At 38.3% G+C, this 6,553-nt stretch overlaps 1 long non-coding RNA gene across 2 annotated transcripts; it reads right to left on the bottom strand.

Moving 5' to 3' along the window:
- Positions 1–1,270: 1,270 nt before the first annotated feature.
- LOC118224265 lies at positions 1,271–5,630 on the bottom strand. 2 transcript variants are annotated; one of them, XR_004764612.1, is made up of 3 exons: positions 5,342–5,630; positions 1,556–1,737; positions 1,271–1,462 (listed from the first exon to the last, which is right to left on the bottom strand). It is a non-coding gene; the product is annotated as an uncharacterized LOC118224265 (long non-coding RNA). The 2 variants fall into 2 exon arrangements; XR_004764611.1 differs by lacking the exon at positions 5,342–5,630 and adding an exon at positions 5,251–5,332.
- Between the last annotated feature and the right edge of the window lie 923 nt (positions 5,631–6,553).

The raw sequence follows: 6,553 nt of genomic DNA, 5'->3' as shown, positions 1-6,553 counted from the left end.
TCATGTGTGATAATATTTATTCCATTCTGTAAACATGGCCTGTTGTACTTTGATAGTCCTGTGCCAGAATATCACAATTACAGATGGGTAGGATGGATTTAATTGATCCAAGACTCATCTACACCTAAACCTGCAGTAAATAAGCTACAAAGACAATTATCCCATTTGCCAGCTCTTAAATCACAACTGGACAGATCAACCCAACACTTGGATTGCTTCATCTGTAAAGCTTATCTTCCACAGTGCAGTTTCCTCTAAAGGATATGTGATGGAAAGGGCTGTGTTGTTCAGGAAGGGTTTTCCTGGCTTCAGCTGTTGCAGTGCTAATCTTGGCCACTGACATTCCGCTTTGGGCCATATAACTCATTAATTACTTGTCAGTGGAAGGCAGTGCTTGGACTTGATTTGTTTCTTATTTCTTTTTTTCTGTTATCCCTCTCCACCCTCCCCCCCCCCCCTCCCCGCCCCTCAAAATACTATGTTGCAATCGTGTGGTCCATCTGAATTTAACATTCCCACCCTGCCTTCTGCCCTATTCTATAAGTGTGTTTACTGAAAGTGGTTGAAGGGGATGTATCCGTTGAGACCAGAGGTGAAAATGCAGATGCAGTTTCATTACATACTCAGCAACATGCTACATCATAAAGTAAAGTTTCTCTTTGCTGTATTTATAATATTTCCTAAGTGTAGGACCATCAGAGGCTATTTACTTAGCAGATGAATAACCGCACCTCTGTTCAGTATCAATGCAATATGTCACAATGGGGTTAGAACTCACAACCTCTGTTAATAAGTCTATAATGGCTAGTATAACAAGGAACTAGACTCCCATACATGTAACTAGGATGACGGAAGTGAAGAGGTTGAAGTGCCACTTAGATATGACTTACGTGGTCACAGTAACCGTTATGACTGAACAAAAACTGTAATAATTCTCCAGACTACAATAAAAGGAGATCAGAAGATACTCCTGTAAAATGGCGTGAGGATGACTCAATGCCTGGTTTTTCAGTGTGACATATTCTTTAACATGGAGTATACACCTTGTTGAAATTGATGAAACTGGACTAGCGGTTCCTTCTCATCTAGATTCTTAACAACAGAGTGACCGCTCAAAACTCATGTCCTGGTCATTATGATTGAATCTAACATGGGTCATAGCGCAACTTAATCTGCTACCAGTTATAAATGTTCTCAATGCTTCTTTGTATCATATTCCACAGGGGTGGTCAAATTCTCAATAATCTGTTCAAATAATGTTCAAATAAACTTCTTATAAGTGAGTTTTCTTATCAGTAGACAGTGCCACTAAACGCTCACAGTCCTCCTTGTAGGTCAGTACATCTCCTGTGGCAGCATTGTGTGAGAGCAACCAGTCTTAATCAGCCCCAGTTCGTCCTGATCCAGGGTAATTTCGGTACAGTTCCAGACCATTGACCACCATTGCCTTGGCACCTGAGGACTGCAAACAGACAAAAAGCTGGAGGAATTCCCCTTCCTGCTGACACATGGAATTCTGTCCTGATTGTTCTTGTCAGAATCAGTGGAACCTTACCAAAGAAAGGAGGTAACCGAGTGCTGTAGACACCCACAATGCTGACAGGTGTGCATGCAGGAACATGCCGACGTGTTAGAGTACGAGCCAGCCACATGAAGATCACGTGTCATTCACTCTTATTATCTCGTCATCTCTCAAGCCTTTACAACTGCCATCACAACCGCCACTGTAATACAGAGCTGCAATAGAATGGAACAATCGTGGATTACAAACGGAACAGAGCTTAACTGGTGAATGTGTTCTGACTACAGCCACAAACTGTGTGTTTTCTAGTATTGCCTCCCCCTTAGCAATATAGGTTCTACAAAATATATCGGAATAAGGATTATTTTTTGAGACAGTTTAAGAAGTGTAATCACTAAATTACTTGAAAAATAACAGTGCATGGGGGAAAAACTTCCGAGACGTAGTTGGGGGGTGGATGTGATCTACTCACAAAATTATTTTTGCTCATAAAATTCATAGGTATTTACGCTGGCAAATAAAGATCTCAAAGGGCAGGCACAGACACGGACAGGCACCCGCACAAACCTGGGTACATGTGTAGGCATGATCAGATCCCTGCATACACACCCACCACACATTCCAAACTTTGACCTTCACTCTTGTCCTCATATCGCCATTTTTTAAACATGAGTAGGAAGCGGGACTGAAATTGGCAAGTATTTGGCCATTTAAGTTTTAAACATATGTCAACATTTTATTTGGAGAAATGGGACTAATGCACAATCAGAACTACACAGGGACAAATACAGTTAACATTGTTTTCAAAATACCTGCTGAAAGCCTGGCCCACACACAACAAACTATATCACACAAGAATATACTTTTATTATTATTATTATTATTATTATTATTGACCCTAAATGTAAATAAAAAAGCTAGAAAAAGAATCATGAATGTCATAAGATCAAATGGAGAAAATATGTCACAAATCTTAATTTTTGCAGAAAATACTGTAGTATCTTTGTACACCACACCCAACATTGGTTAGTAAAATCAAGAAATAAATCATACCAGGATAAGTATTCCACAAGCTGGTGTAACAGAGACATCTGCTGTATATAGACATAACTGCAAACACGTTCCTTCAGTTCTCACTGATTTTTGTTGTAAAATTGATATTTGTCTTTTGAGAAATGATAATCCATTTTGGAATGTTGAGAATGAAATTCTGCGAATGGGCATTTCTGTATCCATAATTGTATCTATTATAGATATTGCTGTTTGCAAAATAAATGAACAGGCTGGGAAAAGAGAAATCTGATATATGAACTCAATGTCACAATGTACAAATCTATGTAGTTTACTACATTGCACACTACTTACAGCATATTCATAGATTCATAAGTACAATTGAAAATAAATAATTTTTTAACTTTAAAAAATATATTTAATCATCCATGCTGAGCCCATTTATAGGCCTAAGTGAATATAATGAAGCAGTGCGACATTCTTGTCCTGTAGGTTACCATTAACAGGCTACCCTATGGATTCTGTTTAACATTGAGATGCATTATTTGTTGCTAAAACCAACCGTTTTGATCATAGCCAACTCTTTCAGGGCATATTTTTATTTTTATTTTTTTTGTTTAAAAAAATACTCAATAACATAAATTATTTAAGTGTATATTATGACACGATGGGTTCATTTTTCTTAATTACTAGATTCAAATGTCTCTATAACCACAAAATGATATAACACGAAAACATAACTGTTTAATGAGAGGATGTGAAATTTGTAAAATGACATAGTTACAGTACGTAGTTTGTGACATTTGCTAATAATTGCATGGAATATTTATTTTAAATTTGAATATGCTTATTATTTTTTATAATAACCCTGTGTTAATGTTGACTGCCCATGACTTATTTTTATGACTATACTGCCATCTATATTTTGAAGTAATTGTTACTATCAAATTTGCCAATGCATAAGTGGAGCTGTGTATTTCAATTTGAAAGAAACAACTAGCCTAGCCTGTAGGATACATTATTTTAAAACTTTCTCCTTTATCACAGTCCAATCTCAGAAGATCCTGGGTGATCATTCCAAACATTTGATTTTAGAATTTAAATGATCAAATTTAATTAACCAGCCGTTGTCATTGAGATAAAACTTTATGGATGTATGACATCAACAAAAGCACATTTCCAACATACAAAAATGGCCAGGCACTCACACATACAAAGCACCATCTATAAGTCATTAATTACAACTTGAAAAATCTAGGCCTGCCATTAAAAGTATTCATATCAAAATGAGGACAAGGTACAGCAAACAATACTGGCTATCTTAGGTCGCACAAATTAAACAAGCTCTGTTCCAAAGCAATGCTACCCAATGTTTCCTAAAATATTTCATGTAACTCGGCCCTGTGTTTTTTTCGTCTTACCATCTGAAGAGCATGTGGTCATTCAAAGTTCATGAGTCACATCAAAGTGTGAAATGCCAATCATTTATTGTGGTTATAATCTGCAATTCAGCTGTTACACTTAAAAATGGTAAAAATGACTAGACTCTATGTTTGAACAATTGTTTCTATCCAGTGCATAGGATATATTAAAAGCACACCATGAATAAAACTCATTAATTGGGGCCAAGCATTATAGGTGTGTAGGCACCTATTGTATTTGTTCGTTTTCTTTTCCCCACTGTTATTATTTTTCAGACATGGCCGTCTATGGAAGCTCCTAAAACTGCTTGGTGGATTTTTGTGTAATTTGGCAGACTAATATCAAATTTGGGGTCAGTACATTAACCCATCTAGTGCCACCAACAGGCCAAATTTGGACTTAAACTTTTGACAGTAACTTTTTGGCTTGAACACACCCACCCTAGTCAATTTCCACCATATTGGATTTTTTGCCATTTTGAATTTTATGAAAAACACATTTTAAATATCTCCTCCCTGACCGTTGATCACCACAAAATTTGGCATGTATCATCTTCTGAGTAGGCTGACCAAAAATTGATTTAAAAAATAGCTGCTCAGTCAAACAATACAGCCCAATCTAGCTGTAAATGTAGGTATTAGCTCTTTGCACCATTGCCTTTGAGTCTTTAAAAAATAGTTGCTAGGGTAAAAAATATGGCTGTGTTTATACAATGGATTTTGAGGCGAAGTAGCCATAATGGATGAGTGGCCCTATCTTGGTTACACTTAGGTCTATTGTCACAAAATTTAGTACACATGCTTGCAATGAGGCCTTGGGTTTCATGAAATTTGGCCTTTTGGAGGCGCTATACCAGAAAATTACCTGACAATTACTCTGCAATGAATGCAGATTTTTCATCAAAACATTCAGGGATAGTGAAGTATTCGCGCTATCTATTCATCTATCTATCTACAGTATCTATTTTACAATTGGTATTTACAGGTGTGTTTATTATTTGGTTGTGCTACATAGGGAAGAAGTTGACGCAAGAAGAGCACAGGTTTCTTTTGTCCACACAATACCCCGAACATGACCAGCAACCATTCTGCTATTTATTTTTAGCTCAGTGTTGTCAGGATTTTGCCCCAAAAAACCGTCAATACCCACTACTCGAATGTGGGTATTTCCCTCCACTACCACCTCGTCTCCTCCCTGTCCCAGGAACCAATCCTTTTATCCTCTCTCCCTCTAATGTCCCAATATTGAAGCACAAAGAACTGTATTAGCAAAGGAGCTTCAAACTTGTCTCCTACCTGTAAGCATGTGTTGGAAAGGAGGGGAGGAGATGAGCGGTAGCAGGTAGTGGAGGGAATGAGGTAAGAAGGGAAAGGTAATGGGACGCACCTGATGTAACCTTTGCCAGGAGGTCGAGGAGCCGAGGTTGAAGCCGCTTCGCCTGGCTCATCCAATATTGGAGCACTGGAGGGAAGAAGGTCACAAAGATAGGTTTCCAGGGCATGGAAGACATGAGGTGGTAGTGGAGGAAAAGAAGTTGCATTTTTCAAGTATTGTGGCACACCCGTGGTAGTGGAGGAAAGGAGGTTGCATTTTTTGAGTACTGGGTTGCACTCCCTAAGTGACTTTGACCATAATATGAAGTGGATGGGCTACAGCAGCAGAAGACCACACCAGGTTCCAGTCCCATCAGCTAAAAACAGAAAAAATTAGGCTACAGTGCGCACTTGCATCACCAAAAATGGACGACAAAAATTTTCCTGGTCTAACTAATCTTGATTTCTGCAGCAACATGCAGGTAGGGTCAGAATTTAGTGTAAAAGCATGAATTCATGTATCTATCTCGCCTTGTTTAAATGGTGCAGGCTGCTGGTGGTGTAATGGTGTGGGGGCTGTTACATTAGGCCCCTTAAACAAATTAAGCATCATTTGAATGACCCAGCATATCTGAGCCTTGTTACGAACCATGTGCATCACATTATGCCCACAGTCTACCCTTTGTCAAATGGATATCCAGCAGGATAATATGTCATGTCACAAAGCACACATCATCTCAAGCTGGTTCCATGAACATGACAGTGACTTCACAATCCCCAGGTTTCCATCCAATAGAACACCTTTGGGATGAGGTGGAATGGGAGGTTTGAAGCATTAATGTGTGGCAAAAAAAGAACTGCTTGTTGCCATTGAGTCAGCATGGACCAAAATCCCTAATGAATATTTCCAGCACCTGAATTCTTCATTATTCCATGAAGAATTCAGGCTGTTCTGGAGGCAAAAGCAGTCCAGTGCTAGAGAGGTGTAGTGGCCGGTGTGTGTATGTGTGTGTGTGTTTAATACGCTTATGTTTAATAATAATTCATTAAAACAAAAACAACGTTTTTTCTTGGCTTCTGGATAAATAAGGAAGGATGTAAAGAGTTAAATCAGCCATAACCCAGGAGAATCCCCGTAATTATAAAGGGCGAAATTCCGAGAAAATAAAATACAGGAAAGGGCCTTTTTGAGTGGACAAATTTAAAACGTATAAAACGTTAGACCTGCTTCTTTTAAAACGAGTAAAATGGAAGAAAGGGACATTAAAAATTGAGCACTAATCGC

This window comes from Anguilla anguilla, chromosome 3, assembly GCF_013347855.1.
Source record: "Anguilla anguilla isolate fAngAng1 chromosome 3, fAngAng1.pri, whole genome shotgun sequence".
NCBI lineage: Eukaryota > Metazoa > Chordata > Actinopteri > Anguilliformes > Anguillidae > Anguilla > Anguilla anguilla.
This window is presented reverse-complemented; position numbering and strand designations above follow the sequence as displayed.